This window comes from Primulina eburnea, unplaced genomic scaffold (assembly GCF_022965805.1).
Source record: "Primulina eburnea isolate SZY01 unplaced genomic scaffold, ASM2296580v1 ctg263_ERROPOS5200000, whole genome shotgun sequence".
NCBI lineage: Eukaryota > Viridiplantae > Streptophyta > Magnoliopsida > Lamiales > Gesneriaceae > Primulina > Primulina eburnea.
The window spans coordinates 71,062-91,898 of NW_027331097.1; the positions used below are offsets into that span (position 1 = coordinate 71,062).

At 37.5% G+C, this 20,837-nt stretch overlaps 1 pseudogene; it reads right to left on the bottom strand.

The window, feature by feature from the left end:
* Positions 1-572: 572 nt before the first annotated feature.
* LOC140820890 (1,4-dihydroxy-2-naphthoyl-CoA synthase, peroxisomal-like) lies at positions 573-15,174 on the bottom strand (annotated as a pseudogene).
* Positions 15,175-20,837: the final 5,663 nt, after the last annotated feature.

The window sequence follows — 20,837 nt, forward strand, 5'->3', positions numbered from 1 at the left end:
TTCTTTATCTGTGATACATGTCAATCCTACCGATATTCACAATAAAAAGTAACAGTCTAATATAAAAGTAATATTTTTTCATGCATGATCCAAATAAAAAGTATGTCTCACAAAATACGACCCGTGAGACAGTCTTACACAATTTTTTGTCAAAAAATTCACCACCGACCATATCAATTAACCTTGTTTAAAATATATGATTTATACTCATTACCATGTTACTTAGTCAAATGTTACTATTTGACTTGTGTTTTCAAACATATGCATATTATTTCAGATTACTCAATCCAAAAAATTATTTAAAGATCTAACAAATGTTTATCACTTAAACCAACATATATTAGTTCGCTGATAACTTTTTTAATCATTAAAAATATGATTTTACCCTTAAAAAATATGCTTTTGCTTTATTTAATTTAATAAATATAGTTTTCTTTATTTTATCCAAATATTTAGAAAAGGCTCAAAACAACTAGTCCATCAAGTCTATTATAACAGTAACATAAAACAAATGATGAAACAATTAATTTGGTGAATCGGAAAATTTATTGCTTAAGAAGACAGAAACGAACAGGTTTAATTGTTCTGTCTTCAAAGTACAATCTTATTGTTTCCCAATACAATATGAAAATATAATCTGAAAATCAAGGAAGACGGGGGAATTTGGAGAAGTCAGGCTTCCTGTGTTGCAAGTATGAGTTCTTCCCCTCGCACCTTCCTCAGTCCCATAAAACAGAAGAGTCCCATCTCCAGCAATTTGCTGTAACACAACAAATTATATTTTGTTAATATATAATAAATCATATTTTCAAGAAACTTGTTCGATGCCTCTTCAAGAGAGAAGTTTATTACGTACCTGAAGTCCGGAGTGACCGTCTCGTCGACTGCGTTGAGAGCCGATTTGAGGACACGAATTGCCATTGGGCTGTTCCTCATGATCTCTCTGCACCATTTGATTGTCTCCTCTTCCAAATTTTCCAGCTACAAAATAAATGTAGTTTCTTGTAAGTGGATAATGTGTAAGAAGTGATCAAAGGAGAGTTTTATCACAACGTGGAGCTGCACTTACTGGGACAACTTTATTGACGAGCCCCATTTTATCAGCTTCCGCGGCATTGTAAAATCTTGCCATGAACCACATTTCACGAGCTTTTTTTGGTCCAACCTATTCAGATTCACACCATTAGTCAGGAAATGAAGGATCCCATTACTTGTTATTGCATCGTCTGATCTCAGTCAGAAAAACATCTTTCGAGTTTCGAAACTCACCAAACGATCCATAACAGAAGCTCCGTAGCCAGCATCAAAGCTTCCCACTTTTGGTCCTGTCTGGCCAAAAACAGCATTATCTGCTGCAATGTCATGTCGCAAACCATATGGAGCACATGTCCACCCCCGACAGCGTAGCCAGCAACCATTGCAATCACGGGCTTTGGGAGACGACGAATTTGCACCTGTAAATCTAGGACGTTCAGACGACCGAAATTGTCGTAGTCGGAGTATCCATTTTTGCCTCTGAATGATTGATCACCTCCACTGCAAAAGGCTTGTGTGCCCTGTAAAGTTTTACGAGTTTCAAAACATGGTTGACCAAAATATTAACTAATCTATTACACAATGAATTGCATTGGTTTTGAATATATTTTTTAACCTTTCCGGTGAAATAATGACCCCATAGTGTTATCGTCCCTGGAATCATTAATGCCCGCATGAGCTCCTTCCCGTGTGTGGCCTGAATGCGTTTCTCCTCTCTGGCCTGTTAATTGTTATCTGGTGCCCACAAAAAAATGCAGGGTTAAAACACATCCACCCATGTAATACTTCACGAATCAGCAAAAACATTGATGGAAAAAATACCCAAATTCTCGAAAATCTTGATTTCTGGTGTACATATTGTACTGTTTACTCAAATATAAACAGACAATAAAATAATTATGTAGTAAATGAAATGACACAATGATTTTTTGGATGTTCGGAGACCCAAGCTCTTCGTGACCCCTTCTTCCACTTAGAAAAATTTTACAAGAAGACTTTGGTTTACATACTTTGTAACCAACTCGTTTCAACTTTAAGACTTATTCGCTGCCAAATGAATCTCCTTATTAACTTTCATAAAGATTGAGACAATAAGTTTTACAATCAAGACAACACAAATATAAAAGAAAGAATGAATCCTATATTCAACAATCGAGCAACTCCTCAACGATCTTGACTAAAACAATTGAGTAGTTGACAAAAGCCCTAGTTGATCCTTGATTATCTGATAGATGTTCTTTGAATTGATGGCTATTTAACAACAGTTGATATGAGTCATGAAGGATGTCAGAAATTTTCAGAGAAAGCAAGCTTTAATTTTTTCGAATGTATGTCAAATCAGTTTTGTCGTAATAAGCTTTTTTTGGCTCATCTCTTATAGCGTTCTTTGAAATTGCTCGTTCAACGTTTGACTGTAGCTCATTAACGAAAAACAACACTGTTGTCGTTGCCCTTCTTGATTCACAATACCTTCACAGAAATAGAGGTGTATTTATGCTCCAAAAAGTGTTTAATAATACTCCACCTTATCGAGTTGGTCAAATATAGATGAGTTACTCTTACATTAAATTTTCTATTAGGGTCAATGGAGGTGTTTAGATGAGAGTGAATAAACACCTCCAAATATTTTTTTTCTTTCTCAAAGATCTCAAGTGATGTAGTAACATATCAATCATGATCTTCTAAGTGCAACAGACAACTTGAATAATAAGTGTAGAAAAATTCCAACTGAACTTGGTGAACCAAAGCTTGCAAATCAGGAGACTAAAACAGTAGACAATTAAGTAAATGAAAATGTAGAAAAAATAACACATATTTATGGAAGTTCGATGCTGACATTCTTATATGACTTTCATTTTCTATTTCCAGAATAATTTATAAAAGACTTTAATAGTTACAAAATCGTGACTACCTACTTCAACGAGACTTACCAATAGTGTTACTGAACTCTTAACACTTCAACTTTAAACAAACAAATAAATCTGCCCAAAAAACTCTTTATGTCAATTACAAATACTACGGTATAAATCAGTGAAGATTTGATACATTTTCAGCATAAAACTTAGTGCCAATGTCCATAAAATAGATCAGATAAAATCTTTATGTATGCTTGTAAATATAAGTAAAGTTAAAGAAAGTAACGAATAGTAAGTATTGAATTCAGGGAAAATGATTATCTCATTATTATTATTTGCACGAACACATTTACACTATTTAAGTCAAAGAGCGTCACTAAGAATTTGACATCTGTAATGGAATCTAATAGTTTGTTAAACAAATTAACCAATTCCTTTGTTCTGAATGATCCTTTAATTGGATCAGATGTACATCATTGCATGGGCTTGGCTTCTCAATTATTTTGGGCTTTAGTATTGCTTTGGGCTTTAGTATTGTAGATCCTTTATCTTGCCCCTCAAACTCATCGGGGGGGAGGTAAAATCCATGTTGAGTTTGGATCGTAAGTGATGAAAAGTAGCAGCAGGAGAGTGGCTTGGTTAATATGTCTGCCGTTTGATCAAACGAGGGGACTGACGAACTGACAGAGACTTCGATAAAACCTTTTCACGGACAAAGTGAAGATCAAGTTCAAGATGTTTTGTGCGAGCATGAAGTAGTACCGGGTTTGCACTTAACGCATTGTACTAAGTTGTCACACCAGAGCACAGGTGTAGTAGAGAGGGAGACATGTAGTAGATCAGATAACAAGGAGTGGGCCATAATAATTCAGAAGTAGCATTGCAAGACTTCTATATTCTGCTTCTGTACTGAACGAGAAACAACAGATTGCTTCTTAGAACTCCAAGAAATAGGTGATGTGCCAAAAACCAGCAGTAACCGGAAGTGGAGCGGCGATCATCAGGATCACTCCCCAGTCTGCATACACAATATCCATGAAGAAGCAAAGTTAGAAGTAGCATTAAGGCGAATACCATAGTCGAGTGTGGCCAGCAATCATGTAGCGTAAATATTCTTTAACAGCTTTCCAATGAGAAATGAGAGGATGCTGCATAAATTGACATTTATTGACACTAAAGGCAATGTCAGGTCTTGTTATAGTCAAGTATTGAAGAGCACCAACTGTGCTACGATACAAATAGGATCCTCAAAAACACATCCCCATTTTGTGAGGATATTGAGAACTAGTAATCTTTGGAGTAGGAGAAGGTTTGGCTTGAAGCATCTTTGTTTTTGAGAGTAAGTCCCGGGCATATTTAGTCTGTGTACAGCAACCGAGAATTACTGGCGGATTTTGGTACTCTCAATTCCTAGAAAGTAAGAAAGATCACCAAGTTCCTTAAGTGCAAATTTATTCTGAGCTGTTGAATAATACTCTGAATTTGGGTATTGTCACTGCTTGTAATGAAATGTCATCAACATATATAAGAATATAAACAAAACGAGTGAGGCATCCTTTTTGATAAATAAGGAAGAATCAGCCGAGAGTTGGTGAATCCCATAAGAGGAGTGTTGTGTCATGTAATTGTCAAACCAAGCTCTGGGCTTGTTTCAGCCCATAAAGGGCTTTGTTCAGTTTGCAAACAAAGGTGAAGACGTGGTGATAACTTCAAAGCCTGGTGGTGGCACATATATACTACCTACAGTGAGATTGCCATGAAGAAAGGCATTGTTGACATCAATTTGAGTGATATGCCAGCCATGAGAACGACAAATAGTAAGAACAATCGGATAGTTGTTGGTTTGACCACAGGGCTGAAAGTTTCAGTGTTGTAATCAGACCAGGAGTTTGAGAATAACCTTGGCGACAAGTCTTGCTTTGTGACGAGCAACTGAGCCATCTGGATTTGTTTGTTTTTTAAAAACCCATTGACAGGCCGATTTATGGGAGTATGAAGAGGTGTGGGAACCAGAGACCAGGTGTGGTTTTGTAAGAGAGCCTGATATTCAGACTCCATATGTGAGGCCCGGGCCGAAGAGGGCGGGGGGTGGGGTGAACGCCGGTGCCATCAGTTGCACGGACAATGAGCGGACTCCTGGCAGGATTCTAGGTGAAGGGAACATGAATGAACTGACCCACACGGAATGAGAGGTATTCCGAGACTGGGCAATGTAATGGACTTGAACAGTTGAAGAGGGGCTTAAAGATTTGATTGGTACTAATCAATCACGAAGGTGCATCTTCTTTCGGTTAGTACTCACACATAAGAAACTCCAAAGTTAAGCGTTGCTTGACTTGGGGCAATTTTGGGATGGGTGACTCCTGGGAAGTTTCCTAGGGTGCGTGTGAGTGAGGACATAAGCACGCTGGAAAGACTCGTCTTGGTACAGTGGGACAGTAGTCAAATCTGGGGCGTTACAAGTGGTTATCAGAGCCGACCTTCTTAGTACGGTGGGTTCGGGGACGAAAAAACCAAGCGGGGAAGCTGGTGGGCCATGTGAGGCCCGGGGCCGAAGAGGACGGGGGGTGGAACGACGGTGCCATCAGTTGCACGGACAATGAGCGGTCCTGGCAGGCTTTAGGTGAAGGGAACATGAATGAACTGACCCACAACGGGAATGAGAAGGATTCCGAGACTGGGCAATTTAATGGACTGAACAGTTGAAGAGGGTTTAAAGATTGATTGGTACTACTCTATCACGACAGGTGCATCTTCTTTTCGGTAGCTCATCACATAAGAACCCAAAGTTAAGCGTGCTTGACTTGGGCAATTTTGGGATGGGTGACCTCCTGGGAAGTTTCCTAGGGTGCGTGTGAGTGAGGACATAAGCACGCTGGAAAGATCGTCTTGGTCAGTGAGGACAGTAGTCAAATCTGGGGCGTTACACCATAGCTTTGCACCATCTGGATGAGAGCAGCTTCACGAAATGTTGAGGGTTCCCAAGGAAGAGAGCTATCTGTTAGGTAGACTTGAGGTTTGAAAATACCAGCCTTAGAACGAGTTGTCATATGGAATGGGAGTTCTTGTGAGAATTATCAGAGTTTGTCGAGATGATGGGCAGCGGGACAGTGGTGATGGGTCAGAAACAAATGTGGTAGAGATTGGAGAAGGTTGTGGACTCATAGAGACAGTAGTGGGGTGGCAGGGAATTTGAAGCATCTGAGGATAGAGGAACCGAGATCTGCGGAGAAATAAACGAGATGTAGATTTAGATTGTAGTGTAGGGTGGGGAAGAGTGTTGTGTTGAGAGTAGGGAAATGTATGTTCGTCAAATTAACATGACGAGAAATGTATAGTCCTCATCCAAACTCAAACATTTATACCCTTTATGTTTGACACTATATCCAAGAAGAAAATGTGCAAGAGTGGAGCGGAGCGAGTCAGGTTTATGCTTGTTGTAATCTCTAAGACATGGGAAACACAAGCATCCAAAGGTTTTGAGAGAGAAAGAAAATCTGGAAGTTTGTTGTATAGCTTATGAAGAGGGATATCTTGTCAAGAACAGGAGTTTGGAAGGCGATATTAATGAGATAACGGCAGTGAGAGAAAAGCATCATCCCAAAATTTAAGGGATGGATGCTGTGCAAGAAGAGATAGACCTACTTCAGCAATGTGTCTGTGTTTGCGTTCAACAACACCGTTTGCGGTGATGTATGAGGACAAGAAACCCGATGATTAATCCCATAGGTTTGACAGAAATGATGTTAAGGCTTGAAACTCCCCTCCCCAATCGGTTTGAATGGCTTTGATTTTCCCTATCAAGTTGAGTTTCAACAGTGTTTTGAAGTGATAAAAGGCTTGGTTACTTCAGATTATAGGTAAGAAAGTATATCCATGTAAATCTACTAAAAGCCATCAACGAAACTAACATAGAACTTGAAGCCATTTCTAGATATAGTGTGTGCAGGCCCCAAACATCAGAATAAAAAGTCAAGAGGTGCTGAAAATTTGGTTTGTGATGTGGGAAAAGGGGATGATGGCTTTACCAAGAGCACACGCTGAACAAATGTAAATATTCATTTCTGGGAATAGAAACATTAAAACGTATAGAACTTGTTTCATATAGGTAAAGAAGGATGGCCTAATCTAGAATGCCATTGATTTAACATGCTACTAGACATTTTGATTGAATGCTGTAAAAGGGTAGGGACTTTGCAGATAAGAGATTGGTACTGGGGACAAAGCTGCTGAAGAAGATAGAGCAGGAAGGAGAGGTGTCCAAGGTTGAACCATATAGCCCATCATGTAAAGTTCCTCGAAGAAGAAACCATCTGCGTCGCTAGATCCTCACAAGACAAAAAACGTGGATGAAATTCAAAAAAGACACAATTATCATGGGCAAAATTGCTAACACTAAGGAGATTTTTGGTAATATAAGGAACACAAAGTAGATTCTTCAATAGAAAAGGATTTGAGAGAAAGGTGGTCGAAATTTGGAATGTCAGATTGTGAGATTGACAAAGACTGCACCATTTCCCATTTGGACTTTACCATACCAGAATACTCTGTCCCAAGGGTGAGATTTCCAAGCTCGTTTGTAACATGATGTGAGGCACCTGAATCAGGGTACCACCAACTTCAGTTGCTTGATTCAGAAGAGGCAGTGGCAAGGGCGGCTGCTGGTAGATTGGACGGAGGAGACCTGTTGAAGTTTTGTGTTGGTTGTCGAGATTTGGAACAAAATCTTTTTCAAAACGGTAGTAGCATATTTTAGCAACATACCCTGGTATTCCACAGATTGACATATGGGCGACCATTGTTGTTATGCCATCTCGTACTACCTCCTCTGGTATTTCTGCCTCGGCCACGTCCTCTAGAGTTTGAAAGGTATGTTGGGTTTAATCTTCTTTTGATGAAAAAGAGAGTGGCTGCATTGATGGAGTTTGATGTGCTAATGGTATTAAGATTGTAGGCATCAAGTCGTGCTCAGTGATAACAAGAGTGGCCAACTTCAGGTAGAGATAAAGTGTCAACTCTTGAAGTGACGTGCACAACTACAGAATCATACTCCATGCCTACACCACCAAGAACGTAGAGCATCTGATCCTCATCTGTAACAGGATGGCAATGCACTAGTAGCTAAGAGATCCATGTATCCCTTCATTTTACTGAGATAACCTTCAGCTTAGTGTGCTTTTTTCAGTGTTTGGAGTTGTAATTTGTACTGCATAACACGGGTTTTTGATCTGGGTTGCAAAGAGTCGTGAGACTCGAGTCCATAATTGTGAGACAGGTGATGCAACCAATCATCTGGGCGTTTGCACAGCTTCGTATGGATGCTAGCAGAAATGAGAACAAAAGTTGATCCTGCGAGGCACCAGGAAATGAAAAGAGGATTGATGGTATCGTCGACCCATCGTCTGAGATGATGTTGGTAGGGACAGGAGGATTTTAAGGATGATATCTCTAGTCCCAATCCTCGAATGCCGGCGGAGATCTGGAGCTGCCATAGGAGGAAATTATCATCCCTAGTTTCACCGAATTGATCTGATTAGCAGGGTTGATGATAATGGGATTATGATTTGCGGAAGCAAGCTGTGACATTACCCATGGAGGTAAACTGGGATGCGGCGTCTGCCTTGGAGTGGCTGGTTGATACCAAGTTAAAGAAAGTAACGAATAGTATAAATACTGAATTTCAGGGAAAATGAATTCATCTCATTATTATTATTGGGGTATAAGTTAATCGTAATTTTATGAATGTTTTGGGACACGTAGATTTCTAAGAAAATATTTATTGATTCAGGGGTACTAGTTGAATTAATTTTTTTGGGAATAGAGTAAGGAATAATGACTCGAGGATTTGCCATCGACTTGTGGGAATAAGAAAAAGTATAAATTGGGACTTTAGTTTGATGAAAGTTAAGATTGATTATGAGAATGATTTTGGGGTAAATAAATTTAAATTTAACGAATATGTTATGGGAAACCCGTAGAAGTGAGTTAAGAATACGAGAACTTAGGTGTTAATCGTGGGATTTCGAAATAAGGATCAATTAAGATAATTTTTTGAGGAAATTAAAATTTATTTTGCAATTTTAAGGAATTTGGGAACTAGTTAGCAATAAGTGAGGATTGAATGGGTTAAATAGTAAGAATTTTGAGGATTTAGACTTTTAAGAATATTGGAACCTTGGGATATCTTGGGTTATAGGTGTTAAAGGAATGTTGATCGTGTTTTTTAAGGATGATGAATCGATATAAGCTTGAAAAATCTAAGCGTTAGCGGATGCGTTTGGGATTTTAAGATTGAAATTTGATAAGTTGATGAACATTGGGTATAATTAAGGAAAATAATATACGATAAATATGGTCATCTATCTTTTAATATTGGAAATAAAAAAAATTGAAATTCGAGGTTATAATAGTATAGCACTAAGTCATTATGGTCTTTTTAAATTGCGATTTGAAAATAGATTAGAAGGAGAAATTAATTGGGATCAAGGAGACGTAAGGACATATAGAACTTAAGTTTGATCAAAAGAGAGCGCAGCGGAAGCGTGGATTTTGGGATATATTGAACTAAGCCTAAACTTTGGGTTTCTAGGATAAGCGAATCGAGGACGAAATTCAATTTAAGGGGGGAGATTGTAACGCCCCGAAAATTTAAGGTCCACGCAAACCACGTGCATGCAATTATTAAATTCTCTTGCATTTTAATTATTGTTTTAATTGCATGAATTAATTATGTTGTGCATATTTGTATGTTTTAAATTATATTTTTCTACATGTTGCATTAAAAATGTATTTTTAAAAGGTTATTCAAGTGCGATCGAGGAACGGGGACCGAGGGCTGAAAAATAGAAAAGGATTTTTTAAAAATGATTATTTTTAATTATTTAAAATATGGCCGATGCTTTTAAGTATTTTTGAAAATTAAGGGTTTTTAAGGTGATTTTATACGCCAGGGCGTAAATTTTATCCGTGTTGGTTTTTTCAACTAAAATACGAGCTTTTTGGCAACCCGGCTATAAATTCACATATTTAATAAAAGAAAACTTTGTAATATTTTAATATGTCTAATTAGACTATTGAGCCTAATTAGAAGGCTTAATGGGCCTAAAGCCTAGTTAGTGGTTAATTAGAGTATATAATGTATTAAATCCAAAACCCTTCACTTTGCAAGTAAGTAAATCGGCCACTCAATTATTATTCTGAAAATTCTCCCCACACTCTCACACACACACGAAACAACACAAAAATCAGAGAAGGCTTCAAGGGATTTTCGAAAGGTTCTAGTGTGGGCAAGCCAAAGTTGTCCTCCGTCTTCGTCGTCAAAGGATATTCGAGCGTAATTACGCAAAAGCACGCCATAATTCTCCTTTTACTCATCCATCACACCATAGTATTTATTTAATTGTGTTTTGCATGAAAAACAAATTGCACATCATGAAATTTTCGTAACTATGCTGGTGTGTGGGTGTGAACTCTTGTTTCTGGTTCAAAAATCATGTGTTGATTTGTGTTAAAGGGCTGCCATGGTTAGGGAATGGATTAAGGGTGTTTTACACAAAGTTTAGAGTCCTAGAACACACCTAATAAGCTGCAAACTTGAATAATAAAAGCTGGAAAAAAATACGTAGGCAGCAACTAGAGTAAGAACCGTGGGGGTGTGTTGTGATGCAAGGGGTTGAGAGCTTGCATGGGCTTGGGGGCTTGGACCACGGATCGAGCTAAGACAATGGGTGAGGCAGGAGCAGGGTCCAAGCCATGCTAGGATGCGACCTTAGAAGGCTGGGGGAGTCCTATCATCGAGGACTCCTACCCGAGAAAGGAAGCAATGGCGGCAGGGTTCAGCGCTTGAGTAGGGCTAAGGGGCTCGGCCTGGGGTCTGTCTGGGCAGGGCTAGGTTAGGTCCTTAGGGTCCTAAGAAGCCGCATAAGGGGCTGGTTCAAGGTTGGTTGTGGGTGGCAGGTCCTATCAACCGAAACGTGGAGTCCAAGGTAGGTGGGTCTCTCGGCCATGTTGTGCAATTGCTGGTAAAGCTTCGGTTGTGAGCTTGGGTTGGCTGGGCAGGGGCTGGGCGTGGTCCAGGGAAGGTAGGGTCATGTGGGCTCGGTGGGGGCATGGTTAGAAGAGTCAACTAGGTTAGGTGTCCTAGACATACAAGGAAGCACCCACACAACACAACAGATTTTTGGGTCAACTTCAAGTAGCTTTTTGAGCAGGTTAGGGTCATGTGTTCAGGTGGGCTTGCACAGTAAGGTCCCTATATGGGTTGGCTAAGTTTGGTTCAAGGTGGCTTCGGGCGTCGCTCGGGTAATTAGGAGATAGCTCTGTGCGTTCGATAAGGTGTCTAAACGAAAGAAAAAAATAAAGCTATTTAAATCCAAGGGTCCATGGGGGTGGCTCACAACTGGAAGGGTAGAATAAATCATAAAAAGGTTATGGTAAAAATTTGGGATCAAAATAACGAGTTTTGGATTTATTCGGAATTTAATTGCCACACAAAACGAAAATAACAGTTAATTGAAACGCCTAGTTTAAGCCTTATAAAATTATGAAAAATTATTTTTAAGCTAAATAATTATTATAAGTCTAAGTTTTTAATTTGGGATTTTATATGAATGTTTGGTTTAATTCGGGATTAAAAACGCATTAAAAGCTATATTAAAGATAAATTTAAAAGTCATACGAATTAAGCTAAATAAAAATATGAGAAAATTTTGTAGGCTTAAATAATTATTTGGGCATGTTATGTCAATGAAATTAAGAAAGTCAAAAGCAAACGGAAATTAGTACGTCCAGGGGTAAATGGTCTTTTACACCTAGAAATTAGTAAACGTAATGGCAGTGCCTTATATGCTGTTTTATATGCTAATAGATTGTTTCAAATGTTATGAATTTTATGATGTTGATTTTAAAAGTTTACGACATTTATGATTTTTATATGTTTAAAACGTTTATTTTAAATGTTCATGGATTTTATGGATTAATCTTTGACATTAAAAGATATGTTGCATGCCTTGGTTTCAAAAATAAAACGATATGCATATACACGATTTTTATTAAGTGATGATAACATGTTGAAGGACGTGAAGGGATTGTGACTACTACATGTTGGAAATATCGTGAGGTTATGGTCCCAGTGGGAGCCCAGACGATGTTCCTTGGATAGGTTAGGATAACGTAATACGAATTGAATACGTGATACGAATACGAATATGTTAATACGTTGGCCAGGGCCCAGTTGACCGGTGAGAGTGTTGCTGGTGTCCCCCGCCGCCCAGTACTGTGGTTTTCTTTAGATGGATCCATCGCCCATTAAGATTAAGAATACGAGTACAATCACGATCTGAATTCAACAAACACGAACAGGAAATGAATACGAATATGAATATGGATACGAACATGGACATGAATATGAGTATGTTAAGTGGTATCAGAGCCGACTCTCTTAGTACGGTGTGGTTCGGGGACGAACCAAGCGGAAGTGGTGGGCATGTGAGGCCCGGGGCCGAAGAAGGCGGGGAGGTGATCGCCGGTGCCATCAGTCTACGGACAATGAGCGACTCCTGGCAGGCTTCTAGGTGAAGGGAACATGAATGAACTGACCCACACGGGAATGAGAGGGATTCGAGACTGGGCAATGTAATGGACTGAACAGTTGAAGAGGGCTTTAAAAGATTTGATTGGTACTACTCATATCACGAAGGTGCATCTTCTTTTCGGTGTAGCTCATCACATAAGAACTCCAAAGTTAAGCGTGCTTGACTGGGGCAATTTTGGGATGGGTGACCTCCTGGGAAGTTTCTAGGGGCGTGTGAGTGAGGACATAAGCACGCTGGAAAGACCCGTCTTGATACAGTGAGGACAGTCGTCAAATCTGGGCGTTACAGCTTTGGGCTTTAGTATTGTAGATCCTTATCTAGTAAGACTTTATTTCTCTTGTGAATCTTGGATAAATAATGTATGTGGTTCGTATAGTAGATGAGATTCGAGTCTTGAATTATTAAGTCAAATTTCAGCGATGACTTCCCAAACTGAAAAGTAGACGATAGACTTAAATGATGTCTACTGAAATAAGCGCGAAAGGTTTTATGGAATAAGCTACTGCTGAATTTTACATTCTCTGAATTTAGATATTTTTTATAACAACCTTCACCAAAACTTAATAATATTCTATGATTCTCCATTTCGGTCCTTTTTTTTTGAATCATCTCCTTGGTAAATTCAAATAGTTCAGAGATTTGGCGGTAAAGGAGACTTGACACATATCCTTTTCTTGGAAAGTTCTTGATGAATCTTATGTTGGTTATCCGGAAGCATATTCTGATTAATACACGGCAGTGAGAGTCGATTCAAGTTTGCTTTGAACTATCATTTTAGAACTACATCCACCTAAGCCGCATTGGCCTTTCTACATTTCCTTCTTCGGTTTAGGAAACTCGACATCTCCTTTCTACAAGCCGCATCTTCGTCAGATGAATTTTTGAACTCTTGTTATGATTCTGAATTTGTTTTGATTTTTTTTCTGATGACTTTTAATTTTTTTTAATAGATATATATCATTGCTGATTTGTTCAGCCATTTTTTAGCCTACGGTTAAGTAGTGGAAGGTAATGCTTTTGTTTGGCTGACTAGATGAAGATTTCCTTCAATCTGTGTTCTAGTTCAAATTCGTACTCTTTCAAATCTGCAAACAAATCACGTATTCTACTTTGTTTAATCCTTCGATTATCTCTAATGCAATGATTTTGACATCTCATTCTCTGGGTATGCTCTCATGACTTTTGCAATAACTTCTTGTTGGTAATTCCTAATGAGTGAGCTGATCAATAACCACACTGCTAAATCTTTCATCAAAGAAATTTAGAGATTTCCAGGCTTCTCTTCATGCTGTCAAATTTTTGGCATAACCACAATGAGTTTTTTTCTTTGTTTGAAAATTATCTTCGCACAACTAAGTCAAATTCTCCCAATTCTCTTTGTGAGAAAACATTTTTATTTGCTGAAAGTATTTTTTTTATCAAGAGTTTCGACTGTACTTCGTAACATTGTCAAAATTTATCTTCTTCGTGTTTTCGAAAGTCCATTCACATCAAGGTTTTGATTTATTGAGGTTCTCCACCAGTGACAGAATAAAAATATTTATTTCATGATTTTTATTGGTCTATCATTATTTATGTATCACATATCATCATTTTCTGCAGATAAATAGTCATCTATCCTGATCTTTCAATCATCACATTCTCCCTTAGAGAATAAGAGAATCTTTTTGAATGATGCCACACTGATTTTTAAGGTTCATATGTCAAGATAAACATCTCTGGAACCACTTGTTAGATCAATGGAGTGTGTTTAAAGGGGGTGAACCTACACAATCTTTCTTCTTATTTTCTTAAAGGATTCAACCAGTTTTAATAGTCAAGATCAACTCTTGATCTTCAAATTGCAATAACAATTGAATAATTAATGTAGAAAATAGTCCAACCAAACTTAGTGAACCAAAGTTTCTCAAATCAGTAGACTAAAATAATAGACAATTGAAGTAAATGAAATGCAAAAAAAGTAATAACACAGAGACTTGTTATAGAGTTTGTTGAAAAATAAAACTTTATATTTCTCTCTTTGTATTTTTCAGAAGGTTTCAATAAAAGATTTTGATAGTTAAAAAATTTACCAATTACCCACTTCAAGAGAACTTCCAATAGACTTCCGATAGCCTTAATAAAACTCTTAGCACCTTTAAACAAAACTCAAATAAAATCCTCAGAAATAGTTTTTTCAGGTACAAATATTAGACTAGGATCTTTTAAATTTTGATGCACTTGTGAGCAGAAAACTCAAACTAGATTATATTTGAATATATCAAATAAAATCTTTAATGCTTGTTTGTAAATAAAGCAGAACTTGATTTGCTTGAATCTTATAAACAATGTATGTGATTCGTCGAGTATAGAAGGGATTCTGTGTTGAGGAGTATACAAAATTTCGATTTAACAAAATTTTTTATTGAAGTTTTAGCAGGGAGTACATAAAATTTTGCATTAATGACTTCCCCGGAATCAGATGCATTCAACCTCGAACATCAGATTCAGTGTCTACAAACCGACCTCAACAACATCTCTGAGCTAAGTGAAACGTATGTCTTGTGAAAACCTTGCGGATTCAGTGTGCCTAAATCCTTTCCGAGAGCGAATGGGGAAATACATCTATCTCCACTAGGAGACCTTGGGACAAGATGTATGCTGAGCCTCCGTTTTCCAGACAAGCTATATCCAGAACTCACAAACGCCATCATGCTTTCTCAAAAATGATATACTCACTCGAATCACTGAGCATGATGATCGCTTTCGATCACTGTCTACTTCTGTGGAACTTTTGGATGCCAATATTGACTCTCAAAATCAATCTATCACTGCCTTAGATAATCGCATCTCTTCTCAGACCCCGTATCTGGAGATGCTACCGATGGCATTCAAAATATTTCCGGCAGACTGAATGAGCTCTTTACCCATGTGGTGGCCGCTGATGCCAAAAAGAGGGAAGATAGAGGAGATCAAGCAGGAGTTAGGCAACAGAAGATGAGGCTGAACCTTCTAACAGAAGAGATCAAGAACCTCAAAATGAAGAAATCATTTACAGGCACATTGGAACCGATTGATTTGTTTACTTTAATGCGTTATTAACATTATCCGTTTGTTTAAATGATTATCTGTTTTACTTAACAACTTTCTACTGTTAGGTTTTGGCATCTCCACAAAGGGGGGAAAATTGTTAGACATGAATTTATTGTGGCGATGATAACTAAAACCAGTAGACCAGCAGACCAGAACAAAACTTATCAGTAGCTGTTAGTCTAGTAAAAACTAAACCAATAGAAAAGGGATAACAATACAAAACCAGTAGAGAACGTTTTCTAACGTTGCTATCTTAATTGTTACCGTTAAAGAGTTCCTAGTACTAGTAATTAAATTGCAGCATTAAATACTATACGGAGTCATTTAAATGCATATTACCCAAGTAAGTATAAAACAAGACTGATTGTTTTATAGCTTTTCTGCAGGAACTTGTTTCGGTAATAAGCTGATTGTATCAGTTATCTGAAGACTTCTTTGATTGTGAACGTTGAACTCAGTCAATTATATATACTTGGATTAAATCCTTGTTCGACACGACACTTCACATAATATCATTTTCAAGGAACAAAGCTACTCTCTTATCAGACGAATATCAGAATTCCTTGAGCATTTTAAAAGTTCAACACAAAGAAAGTAGCACACGCTTCATAGCTTATATCTGATCTTTTGTAGATCATCTTGTGCTACCAATTCTTACACTCTTCACGATCTTTACTGCACTTATACTTTATCAGAAGAGTCTGTATATGAAAAGAGTCTTTTCAGAACTTTGTGTTTCGCATTTTTGTGAGTTGAGAAACTAAGAGTTTCAGTAGGCTGAGGTGTAAGTCCTTCTGAAGTGGGTGTTGTACAAGTGTTGTACTGTAATATCCAAAGTCTTTTAGTGTATACCTTCTGGAAACAGAAGAAGGGGAGACGTAGAAGAGTTTATCTTCGAACTTTCCATAAACAACTGCTGTCTATTGCTTTATTGTTTTTCCAACTATTTCATCAGATTGTCTCCGCACGTTTTACTGTAATCAGGTGAAAGTATTCGCACAGATCAACTACTATCCTTAACAGGATTTTAGTACCTCATCAGAACGATAAACAAGTAGAGTTTATTCACCCCCCTCTAAAACTCAACTTCGATCCTCAACATATGTATTATAAATGATTAAAATTAAATTAAAAATTGCAAAGAACCTACTTCATTATTGATAAATTATTGTTACATACATCATCCTGAGGATATTGAAATGTTTCACATTAGGTAACTGTTTATAACTGTGGAGTTAACATGGACTTGGACATAGATACATTATTTTGTTTCTCCAATTCTTAATTTAATGTGAGAATAATTTTTTTTTTTGATTTACTAGCTTGTCTTTCTTTTGTTTCTAGTCAATTATCTGATCAAAGTTTGGTATGTTTAATTTCCGACTATTTTAATGTAATTTTTGACATGTTACAATATATGTCAGCAAGTTTGTAAGAAGTTTGGGCATAATTTTTTTTAAAAAAAATATCAACTTTAATGTACTATGGCTAAAATTTGTTGAATATGTAGTTGACCAAAATTCAAAATAAAACAAGTAGTAGACTAAATAAAATTATATATCCCAAATTTAATTGGGAAAAAGATGGAAAAATCATTTGTATGATGAATTTCAAATTATAGAGATCGCCCGTACTGAATAGCCAACTAAATGTTGTAGAGGATTCCAGTCAATGCAAAGACACGCTGAAGAATGTCAGAATCAGAGATGTGTTTAGAGGAGAGTGAATAAGCACTTTAAAAATTTTCTCTTAACACCGACAAATATTATGATCGGTCTTGATAGGCTTATCTATACAAGACCTGATTTATTTTACTCTTAAAAACGGTAAGACCACAAAAAGTGCGGAAAAGAGTCCGCGAGTTTTTATGGTACTTTTATACTCAAATATAAACAGACAATAAAATAATTAAGTGTAGTAAATGAAATGACACAATGATTTTTTTGGATGTTCGGAGACCCAAGCTCTTCGTGACCCCTTTCTTCCACTTAGAAAATATTTTACAAGAAGACTTTGGTTTTACATATCTTTGTAACAACTCGTTTCAACTTTAAGACTTATTCGCTGCCTAAATTGAATCTCCTTATTAACTTTCATCAACGATTGAGACAATAAGTTTTACAATCAAGACAACACAAATATATAGAAAGAATGAATCCTTATATTCAACAATCGAGCAACTCCTCAACGATCTTGACTAAAACAATTGAGTAGTTGACAAAAGCCCTAGTTGATCCTTGATTATCTGATAGATGTTCTTTGAATTGATGGCTATTGAACAACAGTTGATATGAGTATGAAGGATGTTCAGAAATTTTCAGAGAAAGCAAGCTTTAATTTTTTCGAATGTATGTCAAATCATGTTTTGTCGTAATAAGCTTTTCTTGGCATCCTCTCTTTATAGCGTTCTTTGAAATTGCTCGTTCAACGTTTGACTGTAGCTCATTAACGAAAAACACTGTTGTCGTTGCCCTTTCTTGATTTCACAATACACTTCACAGAAATAGAAGTGTTATTTATGCTCCAAAAAGTGTTAATAATACTCCACCTTATCTAGTTGGTCAAATATTAGATGAGTTTACTCTTACATTAACTTTTCTATTAGGGTCAATGGAGGTGTTTAGATGAGAGTGAATAAACACCTCAAATATTTTTTTTTCTTTTCTCAAAAGATCTCAAGTGATGTTAGTAACCATATCAATCATCGATCTTCTAAGTGCAACAGACAACTTGAATAATAAGTGTAGAAAAATTCCAACTGAACTTGGTGAACCAAAGCTTCGCAAAATCAGGAGACTAAAACAGTAGACAATTTAAGTAAATGAAATGTAGAAAAGTAATAACACATATTTTATGGAAGTTCGAATGCTGACATTCTTATATGACTTTCATTTTTCTATTTCCAGAATAATTTATAAAAGACTTTAATAGTTACAAAAATCGTGACTACCTACTTCAACGAGACTTACCAATAGTGTTACTGAAACTCTTAACACTTCAACTTTAACACAACAAATAAATCTGCCCAAAAAACTCTTTATGTCAATTACAAATACTCACGGTAAAATCAGTGAAGATTTGATACACTTTTCAGCATAAAACTTAGTGCCAATGTCCATAAAATAGATCAGATAAAATCTTTATGTGTATGCTTGTAAATATAAGTAAAGTTAAAGAAAAGTAACGAATAGTAAAGTATTGAATTTCAGGGAAAATGAATTCATCTCATTATTATTATTTGCACGAAACACATTTACACTATTTAAGTACAAAGAGCGTCACTAAGAATTTGACATCTGTAATGGAATCTAATAGTTTGTTACAACAAATTAACCAATTCCTTTGTTCTGGAATGATCCTTTAATTGGATCAGATGTACATCCATTGCATGGGCTTGGCTTCTCAATTATTTTGGGCTTTAGTATTGCTTTGGGCTTTAGTATTGTAGATCCTTTATCTTGCCCCCTCAAACTCATCGGGGAGGTAAAATCCATGTTGAGTTTGGATCGTAAGTGATGAAAAGTAGCAGCAGAGAGTGGCTTGGTTAATATGTCTGCCGTTTGATCAAACGAGGGGACATGACGAACTGACAGAGACTTCGATAAAACCTTTTCACGGACAAAGTGAAGATCAAGTTCAAGATGTTTTGTGCGAGCATGAAGTACCGGGTTTGCACTTAACGCAATTGTACTTAAGTTGTCACACCAGAGCACAGGTGTAGTAGAGAGGGAGACATGTAAGTCAGATAACAAGGAGTGGAGCCATAATAATTCAGAAGTAGCATTTGCAAGACTTCTATATTCTGCTTCTGTACTTGAACGAGAAACAACAGATTGCTTCTTAGAACTCCAAGAAATAGGTGATGTGCCAAAAAACCAGCAGTAACCGGAAGTGGAGCGGCGATCATCAGGATCACTCCCCCAGTCTGCATCACAATATCCATGAAGAGCAAACTTAGAAGTAGCATTAAGGCGAATACCATAGTCGAGTGTGCCAGCAATGTAGCGTAATATTCTTTTAACAGCTTTCCAATGAGAAATGAGAGGATGCTGCATAAATTGACATACTTTATTGACACTAAAGGCAATGTCAGGTCTTGTTATAGTCAAGTATTGAAGAGCACCAACTGTGCTACGATACAAAGTAGGATCCTCAAACACATCCCCATTTTGTGAGGATAATTTGAGACTAGTAATCATTGGAGTAGGAGAAGGTTTGGCTTGAAGCATCTTTGTTTTTGAGAGTAAGTCCCGGGCATATTTAGTCTGTGTAAGCAACAGAGAATTACTGGCGGATTTGTGTACTTCAATTCCTAGAAAGTAAGAAAGATCACCAAGTTCCTTAAGTGCAAATTTATTTCTGAGCTGTTGAATAATACTCTGAATTTGGGTATTGTCACTGCCTGTAATGAGAATGTCATCAACATATATAAGAATATAAACAACAGAGTGAGCATCCTTTTTGATAAATAAGGAAGAATCAGCACGAGAGTTGGTGAATCCCATAAGATGGAGTGTGTCATGTAATCTGTCAAACCAAGCTCTTGGGCTTGTTTCAGCCCATAAAGGGCTTTGTTCAGTTTGCAAACAAGAGGTGAAGACGTGGTGATAACTTCAAAGCCTGGTGGTTGGCACATATATACTACCTCAGTGAGATTGCCATGAAGAAAGGCATTGTTGACATCAATTTGAGTGATATGCCAGCCATGAGAAACGACAATAGTAAGAACCAATCGGATAGTTGTTGGTTTGACCACAGGGCTGAAAGTTTCAGTGTAATCAAGACCAGGAGTTTGAGAATAACCCTTGGCGACAAGTCTTGCTTTGTGACGAGCAACTGAGCCATCTGGATTTGTTTTTGTTTTAAAAACCCATTTGCAGCCGATTATGGGAGTATGAAGAGGTGTGGGAACCAGAGACCAGGTGTGGTTTTGTAAGAGAGCCTGATATTCAGACTCCATATGTGAGGCCCGGGGCCGAAGAGGGCGGGGGGTGAACGCCGGTGCCATCAGTTGCACGGACAATGAGCGGCTCCTGGCAGGATTCTAGGTGAAGGGAACATGAATGAACTGACCCACACGGGAATGAGAGGTATTCCGAGACTGGGCAATGTAATGGACTGAACAGTTGAAGAGGGCTTAAAGATTTGATTGGTACTACTCATATCACGAAGGTGCATCTTCTTTTCGGTAGCTCATCACATAAGAACTCCAAAGTTAAGCGTGCTTGACTTGGGGCAATTTTGGGATGGGTGACCTCCTGGAAAGTTTCCTAGGGTGCGT